Source organism: Hyla sarda, chromosome 3 (genome assembly GCF_029499605.1).
Source record: "Hyla sarda isolate aHylSar1 chromosome 3, aHylSar1.hap1, whole genome shotgun sequence".
In the NCBI taxonomy this organism is placed as follows: domain Eukaryota; kingdom Metazoa; phylum Chordata; class Amphibia; order Anura; family Hylidae; genus Hyla; species Hyla sarda.
This window is the reverse complement of record NC_079191.1, coordinates 413,964,526-413,977,217: the sequence shown is the minus strand read 5'-3', so window position 1 is coordinate 413,977,217 and position 12,692 is coordinate 413,964,526.

Genomic DNA, 12,692 nt, shown 5'->3' with positions numbered 1-12,692 from the left:
GTCTCGACTGGAGGTAGCCGGGAGGATATCTCCAGAGTGAAATCCTTGCTGATGGGGTGTCAGTACGATAGGCACGCATCTTTGGTTTTTGAGAGGGATTACGGGAGGTACCGCTCGCCCGACCCTTACAAGAACTGTAAGATGTCAGTGAGTAGTAAAGTGGTCTCAGGACTGATTGATAGTACGGGATCTCTGAATCGGTCCAGATCAGGGATCCTGGAGGTCGTCAGATCCTTCTACTCGCACCTCTTGGGAAGGAAGGATCTAGATCGAGACGGGATGTCGGCTTTCCTGGCTGAAACTATTCCTGAGCCAGGGGTAGACCCCTCTCTTGATGTTTTGGCAGAAGAAATCAGGGAAGAGGAAGTGAGACTGGCGATCGAGGGGCTCGCCCCCAAGAAGTCGCCAGGTCCGGATGGCTTAACATCCGAGTGGTACAGGACCTTTAAGGAGTCTTTAGCTCCCCTCTTGACTGAGGTATTCAATGAGTGTCTCTCCTCGGGCACTCTACCAAAGTCAATGAGGAGGTCAGCCCTGATTCTTCTGTCAAAGGGTAAAGATCCTAGCCGGATTGAGAATTGGAGGCCCATAGCTCTTCTCAATACGGACAGAAAGCTTCTGGCCAAGATACTGTTTAATCGGTTGGTGAAATTTGCACCCCGGCTCCTTTCGGGGGCCCAGCACTGCTCTGTTCCAGGCCGAAGCACCTTAAGTGCTGTCCTCAGTGTCAGGGAGGCAGTGGAGCGGAGTAGTGCGGGTCTCTGGAAGGGGTACATGCTGTCCTTGGATCAGGCCAAAGCATTTGATCGGGTGAACCACGAGTACCTCTGGTCCGTCCTCCTGAGATATGGCTTACCGAGTACTTTTGTGAATTGGCTTGTCACCTTATATGCAGGGGCAGAGAGTTTCCCGCTGGTGAACGGTTGGTCTGGCCGCTCTTTTGAGGTGGGGTCCGGAGTCCGTCAGGGTTGTCCTTTGAGCCCGCTGTTATACGTGTTCGCAATCGATCCCTTCGTCCGGAGGGTAGATTGTGGGCCGTTGGCGGGAGTCGGGATGACTCTGGCGGAGCCGGATGTCGCCCAGAGAGTAGTGGCGTACGCTGATGATGTCACTATTTTCGTCTCCTCACGGGAGGAGGTCGATGTGGTGATGTCAGAGGTGGACCGCTACTCGGAGGCATCCGGGTCCAAGATCAACCGGGATAAGTGTGAAAGTCTCTGGCTGGGAGGGGGAGATCCCACGTTTGATCTCCCTGACACCCTTCCAGGGCTCCAAGAGTCAGCAAAAATTCTGGGCATCACATTCGGCCAGGATGATTATCCCACCAAAAACTGGGACGGTAAGCTCCAGGATGCCACTCAGAGGGTGAACCAGTGGAAGGGTTGGTCTATGACCCTCAGGGAAAGGGTACACCTGATCAAATCGTACCTGCTCCCCTTGTTTATCTATCTGGGCAGTGTATGTATCTTACCAGAGGCTTACTACACTAGGGTCTACAGCCTGTTTTTCCAACTGTTATGGGGGAACAGGTTGAACCTAGTCAAGAGGGAGGTTACGTACCGCACGAGGAGACTAGGGGGTTTATCTATGGTAAACCCCGTGGTGTTCTTAACGAACACCTTCTTGAAAGTCAACATTGCAAACCTCTGGGAAGAGAGGGCTCCTCCGTGGGTACTCTCCTGCAAGGAGTGGTTTCGGCCTTTCTTCCAGGAATGGGAGACAGGAGGGCAAGTGAAGGACCTCCGTACACCACATGGATATCTTCCGGCTTACGCTACCCCGACTCTGAAGGCGATACGTCGGTGGGGTCTGGGAGTGTGGGAGATCAGGACCCAGTCAAGGCAGTTCCTTGACAAACGGGTTCTGTTGACCCACTTCCAGAAGCCTCTGGCGCTCAGGGACTGCCCAGGTCGGGATCTGAGGGAGGGGTTGTATCTTTTAAACATGAAAAGGATCCCCCAGAAGTTTTGGGACTTGGCCTGGCGCTGCTTTCAGGGGAAGCTATGTGTAAAGGACAACCTGAAGTACAGGAACTCTGATGACCGGGGATGTCCCCGAGAAGAGTGCGGGGACACGCTGGAAAGCATGGACCACTTCCTGCTTCATTGTCCCTTTAACATAGGGGTCTACAACAGGGTGGGCGCTTCCATCGGCTGGAGTCAACTTGCCGGCCTTGCCTATCCGGAGTGGGCTTATGGGGCATTCAGGAACCTGGGTGGCCGAGATCGGGGCACTTTATTTTTAGTCAGTTTAGTGGTTAGGTACTACACGTGGAACGCACGGTGCATAGTGTCGACCCAACAGAAAATCCTCTCCGAGGTGGAGGTCTGTAGGAACATCACTGGTGACCTCGGGAAGATCAGGTCTTTGGAGTATGGCAGTCTTGGTACCAGTAGGGCTTCTCTCCTGTGGAGAGGTTTCTCATTTCATGTGCCCTAGGTACTAAACCTTTTGGGTAGAGTACCTTTTATTTTTGGTTAGGGGCAGTGTTATAGGGGTAGAGATAGGGTGAGGGTAGGGTCAGATTTATTGTAGGGATAGAATTAGGGAGAATTGTAGGGGGAGTTAGGGAAAGAGTATAAAATGATTTATGTATCAGGTCTGCCATCCTTCTCCCTGGTGGTGGGCTGATGCATGTGCACATTAGCTTTTTGTTTTGTTTTCAATTTACATGGTATGAAGGGCTTACAGGCAACCAAACTTGGGCCTAAAGGGGGTGGTGGTTCAGAATGTATAAGTTTGTATATAAGTTGGTTGGGAGGAGTGTTAGGTGGGGAGGGTGTATTTGTGGGTGGTGGTTTTGTGGTGTTTTGGGGTCCTGACATGGGTCAGTTAAGGACTGGACTTTGTGAACTGTATGGACGGTATGGACTCTGACCCATGTACAGGAGGGGTGGTGTGGGTGAGGGGACAGTTTTAGTGTAGGTGTTTTCCGTTGTTTTCTGTAGTATATTTTTGTGTATTTTCAGTAAGTTTTGTATTGTGTTTTGTATATATTGGGCTTTGTATTTATATTGTTTTATATTATATAGTGTATAGTGCAGTCGGGCCAGTAGTTAAGTAGTGTCATATATGTTTATGTGTATGTATATGTGTGCGTTTATGTGTATATACATGTGTATGTATATATATATATATATGTATGTATGTGTATGCTTGCGTATATGCATGTATACATGTTTGTGTATAAAATTTTATATTTTATTTTTTCCTCCTTGGGGGGGCTGCTCCCCTCCGGTGTCTCTGTTCTCCTCGCTTCCGGCTTCGCGGTCTCGCTTTTCGGCGGTGTTGTCCTTTTCTTCGGTTGTGGCTTGCTCTTTTTGGGTCCAGCTCTCGCCGGTTTCTGGGCCGCGCGCAGATCCTCTCTGGCCGTCCTCGGCTCCTTGCCGTGCTGGGCGTGCTTCGCGGGCCTTGCGGCCGTGCGGGGGCGGTGCGTGGGGCTGGGCTCTTTGGGCCCTCTCTCCGGCCGCGTCTCCGCGCTGCTTTTCCCTGCCCTTCTTTCACCGGTGGATCTCTGGCTGTGAGGCAGAGTGTTATTTATTAGCAAGTTGTGCTGAAATATTTTTTTTTTTTTTTTTTTTTTTTTCCCCTGGGTAAGGGTCTTTTTTGAGTTACAGCCAAGTTGTGCTACCTTTATGTTCCTTTTCTTTTGTTTTATAGCCAAGTCGTGCTTATTTTATGTTTTATATAATTTTATAAGCCAAGTTGGGCTATTTTTATGTTCTTTTTGGAATGCGTGTTTGAGTGTGATATTTAGTTTTTTGGTATGTGAAAAAAGTAAAAGTGTATTTTAGTAAATTTGGGCTGGCCGGTTAGGCAGAATTTGTTTTTGCAATTTTATTTATGTTATGTTTGTTATAGCTGGTTAAGCTTGTTTTTGTTTAATGTTTTGTATCTGATTTGTTTTGCATTTTTATAATAAAAAGAGTTACAGCTCCCAGCAGATCTTTCTTACTTTTATATGTAAGGATTTGCTTTATCTATATTAGTTATCTACTTATTTTTCTTTAATTCCCACTTTTTCCTATTTTTTGGATGACATTTTGGTGCCTTTAGAACCAATTACCAGGTTCCCATAGAGTTCTGGTCTCAACATACAATGGTTTCAACATCCAATGGTCTTCCCCGAACCAATTAATATTGGAACTTGAGGGACCACTGTACATTACTTCTATTTAGAAATCTAAATTCTTCCAGTACTTATCAGCTGCTGTATGAAGTTGTGTAGTTCTTTCCAGTCTGACCACAGTGCTCTCTGCTGCCACCTCTGTCTGTGTCAGGAACTGCCCAGAGCAGGAGCAACTCCCCATAGCAAACCTATCCTGCTCCTGACAGTTCCTGACATGGACAGAGGTGTCAGCAGAGAGCACTGTGGTCAGACTGGAAAGAACTACACAAATTCCTCCGGAGCATACAGCAGCTGATAAGTACTGGAAGGATTAAGATTTTTAAATAGAAGCAATTTACAAATCTGTTTAACTTGAAAACATTTTGTTCCCTCTGGAGTACCCCTTTAACCATCATATCTTCATTCAGAATACAATCAGTTGAGCCAAGGTAACCAAATGTTTTTGGAATAATAGTGTTTCACCCATGGGCATTGAATTAGTGTGGGCAGTCTGGGACTGATTGATAGGTAAGGTCCTCTACAGCACCCTATAATGTCACAAGTGATTGTTCAAGGTATTGCTAGGATCCTAAAAGATCTGGGGCATGAACCCCCAAGGCATGTTTTACCCACCCCTTCATTATGACCTGTACCCTTAGATACATCAGCTCTGCCCCAAATTATTTGTCCAGTATATAGAACAGCGTATCTGTAGCCCCTCCATTAAGGAACGAAATGCTGCAGCAAGGAAATTCAGCATGGAATTTCTGTAGTGTGAACGTTCCCTTACACCATATATATATATATATATATACAGTACAGACCAAAAGTTTGGACACCTTCTCATTCAGAGTTTTCTTTATTTTCATGATTATGAAAATTGTAGATTCACACTGAAGGCATCAAAACTATGAATTAACACATGTGGAATTATAGACATAACAAAAAAGTGTGAAAATCTGTCATATTCTAGGTTCTAGCCACCTTTTGCTTTGATTACTGCTTTGCACACTCTTGGCATTCTCTTGATGAGCTTCAAGAGGTAGTCACCTGAAATGGTCTTCCAACAGTCTTGAAGGAGTTCCCAGAGATGCTTAGCACTTGTTGGCCCTTTTGCCTTCACTCTGCGGTCCAGCTCACCCCAAACCATCTCGATTGGGTTCAGGTCCGGTGACTGTGGAGGCCAGGTCATCTGGGGCAGCCCCCCATCACTCTCCTTCTTGGTCAAATAGCCCTTACACAGCCTGGAGGTGTTTGGGGTCATTGTCCTGTTGAAAAATAAATTATGGTCCAACTAAACGCAAACCGGATGGAATAGCAGCCGCTGCAAGATGCTGTGGTAGCCATGATGGTTCAGTATGCCTTCAATTTTGAATAAATCCCCAACAGTGTCACAAGCAAGGCCCCCCCCCCCCACATCACACCTCCTCCTCCACAGCATCACCCCCCCCCCCACACCATCACACCCCCCCCCCCCCCCCCCCACACCATCACACCTCCTCCTCCACGCCAGCACACCTGTGAAGTGAAAACCATTTCAGGTGACTACCTCTTGAATCTCAACAAGAGAATGCCAAGAGTGTGCAAAGCAGTAATCAAAGCAAAAGGTGGCTAGAACCTAGAATATGACAGATTTTCACACTTTTTTGTTATGTCTATAATTCCACATGTGTTAATTCATAGTTTTGATGCCTTCAGTGTGAATCTACAATATTCATAGTCATGAAAATAAAGAAAACTCTGAATGAAAAGGTGTCCAAACTTGGTCCAACTTGGTCTGTACTGTATATATATATATAAACATCACAGCAGAACAATACAAACGCATAAAATACACATAAAACAAAACAAGGCATTGATGTACGACACTCAACCACAGGCCCCGCAGGGATCCCGATCGGATACTAAATATTCATGGGATCCTGACATCGTTGGGGTGGGTGACAAGGTTGCGACAACCTCAAGTATTCCTCAAGATTGAAGGTATTTTGAATTATTTCCTGCTATATTGCTCACATGAAAAAATCTCTAATAAAATAAATTATGGGAAAACTTTAAAGGAACAGAAATATTTCACTGTGTTTTATAATAGGGCGGCTTTCACCCACAGGTCATACACGGCATCAAAGCGATGTGCTGGGATTATCATAAAAGACATTCCCTAATACAGACCCGTATGGTACGATCCGGCCCTGTTCTAATGAGGTCATATTAAAGGGGTACTCCCGTTTTTTAAATCAACTGGTACCAGAAAGTTAAACAGATTTGTAAATCACTTCTATTAAAAAATCTTAATCCTTCCAATACATTTTTAGGGGCTGTATACTAAAGAGAAATCCAAAAAAGAAATGCATTTCCTGTGATGTCAGGACCACAGTGCTCTCTGCTGACCTCTGCTGTCCATTTTAGGAGCTGTCCAGAGCAGGAGAAAATCCCCATAGCAAACATATGCAGCTCTGGACAGTTCCTAAAATGGACAGAAATCTCAGCAGAGAGCACTGTGGTCATGACATCAGAGGAAATGCATTTCTTTTTTGGATTGCTCTTCTGTCATGAACACAGTGCTCTCTGCTGACAACTTTGTCCGTGTCCGGAACTGTCCAGAGCAGCATAAGTTTGCAATGAAGATTTTCTCCTGCTCTGGACAGTTCCTGATACGGGCATCAGGTGTCAGCAGAGAGCACTGTGGACAATACTAAAAAGAAATTCAAAAAGAAAAGAATTTCCTCTGTAGCATACAGCTGCTAAAAAGTACTAAAAGGATTAAGATTTTTTTAATAGAAGTAATTTACAAATCTGTTTAACTTTCTGGCACCAGTTCATTTAAATAACTTAAACGTTTTCCACCGGAGTACCCCTTTAAGCAGCTTAGCCCCACCTCCTTGACACTTTGCTGAAAAGTAAAAAGGAGATTTCAGCTCATCTTTATCAAGTTTGACAACAACCATCAGCTCCAGGAAAAAGGTACAGTGTGTTTTATACCCTACAGCGATCTGATGGTGTCCGAAAATACAGCAGACAGATTCCTTTTAGAAATGAATCGACATTATGCCCAGATATCTTACAGACAGGGGTCTTGTCCTGAGATGGTGGGGGTATGATGGAGGGGTGGGGGGTTTAGTGGGAGCACAGTTGCCGAAAATAGTACAGTTGCCAGCAATGAATCAGTGGGGGATAATGGCCTAGTTGTTGAGGAGAACAAGGATCGGCAGGTGTAGAGCGGGCGGGGGTATTCTGCTGTCAGGACGGATTATGTTCACACCCTGGCTGGTATGTTACAGCTGGTACCAGGTCGAGTTGTGGGGCCCCGTACAGAATAAGAGTAATAGTTGTTCTGATGTCTTAGGAAGAAAGATCACTGGAGAGATATTTATTGGACAGAGTTAACGCAAGGTCGAAGATGGTAGAAAAGTCAGTCTACTGACGGGATGAACTACAAGTCTGTAAATTTCCGGAACTGCAATTAAACTTTGTATGAGTTCAGTACTAGATATATCGGTAAAACAAAAATAGAGAAAAAGAAACAGCCGCACAGCCACCATTTGTATTCTGATCTAATTGCTTCTCAGGATAGATTCAAACACTAACAGGTTGTTACTTTACATTTTGATTAAAAAGTACAAGCCCCCTCGCCACGTCAAGGCCACCTATTTAGAGTGGGTCCCTAACCTAACCCTGGCATAGCGCCGGGCGACGGCCAACACCACAACACCATGCCCATTAAAAACATGTATATCAGTGTTTCCCAACCAGGGTACCTCTAGCTGTTGCAAAATTACAACTCCCAGCATGCCTGGACAGTCTTTTATTGCGGTTCTGGAAATTTTACAAACTCGTAGTTCAGCATCCCAACCCGTCACCCATCTCTGCAAGCATCTAGATTACCCACCCGGACCCACTAATCTCTACAAGCTCCATAGTAACCCCACCCTGTCCCATCGTCTCTAGAACCACCTAAATGACCAACTCTGACCCACCCCATTAGAACCATCTAGATCTAGATGTTTTAGAGGGGTGGATCAGGGTTGGTTACCTAGATGGTTCTAGAGGGGATGGGTCAGTAATTTAAGTGGTTCTAGAGGGGATGGGTCAGGATAGAGTTACTAAAGTGCTTGTAGAGATTAGTGGGTCAGGGTGGGGTAATCTGTATAGTTCTAGAGGGGTGGGTAATTTAGATGCTTGCAGAGATGGGTGATGGGACAGGATGCTGAAAATTTCCAGACCCACAATTAAAGGCCATCAAGGAATGCTGGAGGCGACACCTGGAGGCACCCTGGTTGGGAAACACTGGTCCAGGGAGTGGAAAGAGAGCCCTGTTTTATTGGCAGCACCCATAGAGCAGATACAGAGGGCGCACCCACAGCTGGCTCTGTACCACATCCAGTGCTCAAATAGTACTACAGCGCCCAAATAGTTATAATGTGTTGTGTATTGTAACCGGTCTGGTAGGAATATACTCAGAAAAAGACCTGTACAGGACCGCACACTTCACCTTTAGCACCCACTTTTCCTGTGACTTCGTTTAGGGTGTTGGCCCAGGACTTTTAGACAAACAGTACAAGAATGTGGGGCCTGAAAATACACAATTCAGCCCAAGTGCTGCCATTCATGTAAAAAAAAAAATAATAATTACTTTTAACCACAGAAAAGACATAAACTTAAAAAAAATGAATAAATATTGTCAAACGCAAATAAACCCCAAACATGATACAGTGATTACAATGTTCAACAAAATACAGCAATGGTAGATTTAGGCTAAGTTTCCACTTGTTTTTTCTGGCAGTTTTTGGATATCTGCCACTGCAGTTTTTGAGCCAAAGTCAGAAGTGGATCCATAAGGGAGGAGAAGTGTAAGTCCTTCCTTTATATGTCCTATTCCTTTTGAATACATTTCTGGCTTTGGCTCAAAAACTGCCAGAAAAAAACCAAGTGGAAACTTAGCCTTAGGGTGGGAGCAAAAACATTATGATGCCCCCACAAGCAGCACACTTGACATAATGCCAGGCCAGAAAACAAATATCTAACGTAGAAAGGGTAATAGCAAATATAACCAGGTACGAATCCCATACAAAGTGTTGCTTTTACAGGATTAACATTTGATAACTACCACAAACACAGAGGGACACAAAAATGAGTGCATGAAATAAACCAAATCCAGTGGTTCCAAATACTATACTAAAATACCCAACCAAAGACGGAGCCACACAAAGGGATCATAAAAAGTTAATGCTTTATTAGATATAATTAAAGGGGTTATCCAGGGAAAAACTTTTTTTTGTATCAACTGGCTCCAGAAAGTTAAACAGATTTGTAAATTACTTCTATTAAAAAATCTTATTCCTTCCAATAATTATCAGCTGCTGAAGTTGAGTTGTTCTTTTCCGTCTGGCAACAGTGCTCTCTGCTGACATCTCTGCTTGTCTCGGGAACGGCACAGAGTAGAATAGGTTTGCTATGGGGATTTGCTTCTACTCTGGACAGTTCCCGAGACAGGTGTCATCAGAGAGCACTTAGACAGAAAAGAACAACTCAACTTCAGCAGCTCATAAATACTGAAAGGATTAAGATTTTTTAATAGAAGTAATTTACAAATCTGTTTAACTTTCTGGAGCCAGTTGATATATCAAAAAAAGTTTTTTTCCTGGATAACCCCTTTAATACAAAAAATCCTTAAAATGTAAGACAGGCATAGACAGAAAAAGTGGGGTCGGGGGGGGAGGGGTGGAAGTAAATCACCGCAGATAGAGGTTAAATGTCTGGATGAAAGTGGAAAAAATGAATATACAAGGGGAGCAAGAAAGTAGTAAAGACTAATCACATGTGCAACATAATAGTAGCTACAACAAAAAAAGTGTATAAACGGTAGAAATGACAAGTCCCAGTAAGACAATGCATCAGTACAAACATGTAAGTGAAAAAGGGCTCACAATTGGCCCAAAAAAAAAAAACTAAGTAGAAAGGACTCCTGGACAAAGCCTATGTGGCGAAACGCGTTGAAGGTGTGGTGGGTTACTGGGGCAGGGGGGCTTGCATACCTGTGCTATCTACTTCGTTTTTTTGGGCCAATTGTGAGCCCTTTTTCACTTACATTTTTGTAGTGATTGCTGGGACTATTTTTTTACTGTTATACACTTTTTTATGTGTGAACTCTTACTATATACTTTTGAAGCTTCTATTATGTTGCACATGTGATTGGTCCTTACAACTTTCTTGGTCCCCTTGTATATACATTTTTTCCACTTTCATCCGGACATTTACCCTCTATCTGTGGTGTTTTGCTCCCTCCCCAGACCCCACTTTTTCTTGCATTTTAATGATTTTTTGTATTAATTATCTCTGGTAGGGAATTTTAGGATTAACATTTGGCTGGTATGTTGTTGTTTCTTATTTCTTTTTTTGTTCTGCAGACAGAAAGGAAAGGAGGTTTGCGTAGTTTGCGGCAAATATATGGGAAGACATGATATACGAAAATATGGCACTAGGGGGCGCTGCAAGACATGGCTTTATTGTGATGATATGGTCGTCGTAGCAGATTTACAGTGGCTGCCCTGGGATTTTCGTATTTTAGGACTAAGAAAATGTAAGGATGTGTTCACGCCATGTTATTGCTCTCCGTTTAATGTAAACGTTTTATAGGGAAAAAAAACGTATATGATAACAGATGCTAAAAAGGGGGTGCAGCTCTGTGACATATAGCAAAATCTGTTTTCCATTTGCTTAAAGGGGTTATCCAGGAAAAAAAAAACATATATATATATATATATATATATATTTATATATATATCAACTGGCTCCAGAAAGTGAAACAGATTTGTAAATTACTTCTATTAAAAAAATCTTAATCCTTTCAGTACTTATGAGCTGCTGAAGTTGAGTTGCTCTTTTCTGTCTAAGTGCTCTCTGATGACACCTGTCTCAGGAACTGTCCAGAGTAGAAGCAAATCCCCATAGCAAACCTCTTCTACTCTGTGCAGTTCCCGAGACAAGCAGAGATGTCAGCAGAGAGCACTGTTGCCAGACAGAAAGGAACAACTCAACTTCAGCTATCAGCAGCTGATAATTATTGGAAGGTTTAAGATTTTTTTTTATAGAAGTAATTTACAAATCTGTTTAGCTTTCTTGAGCCAGTTGATATAAATAAAATAAAAATAAAAAAAATTTCTCCTGGAATACCCCTTTAGATTATTTTAGAAAAACACATTGTAATATATACTTTTATTTGGAGTACACAATAGCCTCGTTGAATACATTTTTGTGTAGTCAAAATTAAACACATTGTAATGGAAACGGTGAAACGTTTGGGGCAAACGGCAGCCAGATGCCACAGGAGAATGTGAAAACCGGTTTCGACTGTATCCCCGCCGGACCCGTGTTGTACCCCATTCATTTCGATGAGCCAAACGGAGTCATCTAGTGACTTTGGAGTCTATAGCTGACTCCATATATGTGCAGGATACTGTACGAGTGAATAGAGCAATGTATACCACCCAGTGTGCCTCCAGCTGTTGCAAAACTACAACTCCCAGCATGCCCGGACAGCCAAAGGCTGTCCGGGCATGCTGGGAGTTGTAGTTTTGCAACAGCTGGAGGCACACTGGTTGGGAAACACTATAATAGGCCTTTAAAAGTAAATAGGCCTGCAATGCAGAGCTCTTTATTTGCTAACTAGATTTTATCATTTTTTTGGGTTAAAGGGTTACTCCGGAGAACTGGTGCCAGAAAGTAAAACAGATTTGTAAATTACTTCTATTAAAAAAATCTTAATCCTTCCTGTACTTATTAGCTGCTGAATACTACAGTGGAAATTCTTTTCCGTTTGAAACACAGAGCTGTCTGCTGACATCACGAGCACAGTGCTCTCTGCTGACATCTCTGTCCATTTTAGGAACTGTCCAGAGTAAAAGGAAATCCCCATAGCAAACATAAGCTGTTCTGGACAGTTCCTAAAATGGACAGAGATGTCAGCAGAGAGCACTGTGGTCATGATGTCAGCAGAGAGCTCTGTGTTTCAAAAAGAAAATAATTTTCCACTGTATTCAGCAGCTAATAAGTACAGGAAGGATTAAGATTTTTTAATTGGCGTAATTTACAAATCTGTTTAACTTTCTGGCACCAGTTGATTTAAAAAAAAATGTTTTTCACCAGAGTACCCCTTTAATATAAAATGAACTCCCCAATGGATCTGATCACTTCCTGGTTTCCTCTCTGACCTGTGACCCTGCTGTTGCCAGGCAACAAAGCATACACTTTCCCACAATCCCCCTTGCTTGCATACACAATAGAGACTAACGCGCAAAATTACGTGTGTCCACCAAGACCACATTCCCACATGGCGATGAACGCACGCGGCTGAAACCACGCCCCCTTGTGTTCACCGATGGGCGCACATTGTTGCCAATAATCACATGCAATAACATGCGGCCATTGGTGAACGCATGAGGCTGTGGTTTCGTCTGCCTGCGGCCACCGCCATGTGGGAACGTGGTCTTAGTGGATACAGGTAATTTTGCGCGTTAGTCTCTATTGTGTATGAAAGCAAGGGGGATTGTGGGAAAGTGTGTGCTCTGTTGCCTGGCAACAGCAG